The following is a 1,277-nucleotide window of genomic DNA, read 5'->3' as shown; positions in this document are numbered from 1 at the left end:
TTAGGAAACAGGTGTTACAAAGGGAGAAATGTATAAAATTGGGTATTTAAATGGGAGAGTGGAGAGAGGATTATACAATGAATCTTTGGGATAAAGGGAAAGAAGGTGCTCAAGAGAGGTGGGACCATAGGAGAAGGATATTAGTAAGGGGGAAATGGGAAAATTGGGAACACTTTAAATGGGGAAACCATGGTGGAAGTGTTAGACAACAAGAGAGATAAATAATGCCTAGCTATTTTTAAAAAACTTGAGGTAACCATATTATTTGAACAAACTCCTGACAAATTATACGTACAACTAGGTCAAGGAATATAATACATATCTAGGCAAGGATTATCTGAGAATGTTTGGTATTTGCCCAAGCTTTATCTACATGACACACAGTAATTAAAAATACCAGACTGGTAGAACTAACATTCTTTGGTGCTTAACTGATATACTTTGAGGTCTATAATAATTTGCTCATAGGGACATAAAGGACAGTTTTTGCTTCTTGCCTTCTAGGTCAACTAGTTCCAGGGGACTATGAGAATCTCTCAAAATGTCCTATAATGGTGGTGGGTCACCTGTCCTCTTGATTAAGGAGGCCAAGGAGACTCCACCAGATGGACTTGAACAAGTGTCCAGTCTATAAAGAGGTGGGTCAACATAGAGGAATCATTTCCTCCATGCTTCCAAGCGAAGCCAACCATGGTCGAGCAGAACCTTTGACTTATCTTCCCATTGGTGGAACTGGTAAAAGAAAGGAGCCAGGGACTCCTCCCAAGCCCATGTGACCCCTGAGGAACAGATCCTCAAACAATCTTAATAGTAAAAATAAATCAGTTTATTGGACCAACTGTGTTGCCTTAAACATCCAAAAGGAAAGTATAACCAAAGATTAAAGGGGCCAATATAATTTCATAAGAGTCCATATGTATAGCTAAAATCTATATAACAAGAAACTGTGCCAGACAGGCAATACCTTCTTTTGAGTTGTTGGCCAGGGTGTGAAAGGGATTCCCAGATAGTAACCCAGCATAGAACTGGGAAATTGAACAGCAGACCCCATTCTTATCCAAAGGAATATTGACAACTGATTACCTCTAGATGAGGAACAGCTGACCCTCCTAAAACAAAGATCTCTAGATAGGCTGTCTAGATTCACCAGAAGGGAAGTAGTGGGGAATGGCATGGGGGTGCCGACAACACAGAAGACAGTAGCAGGGATATCAGAGCATAAGGGCTTTAGTGGAGGGAGGGAGGCTATGGGCGGGTGCTACTTGGGAAGTAGGTGT

The sequence above is a fragment of the Nannospalax galili genome, unplaced genomic scaffold (genome assembly GCF_000622305.1).
Source record: "Nannospalax galili isolate Female #2095 unplaced genomic scaffold, S.galili_v1.0 scaffold751, whole genome shotgun sequence".
NCBI classification, from domain to species: Eukaryota; Metazoa; Chordata; class Mammalia; order Rodentia; family Spalacidae; genus Nannospalax; species Nannospalax galili.
This window is presented reverse-complemented; position numbering follows the sequence as displayed.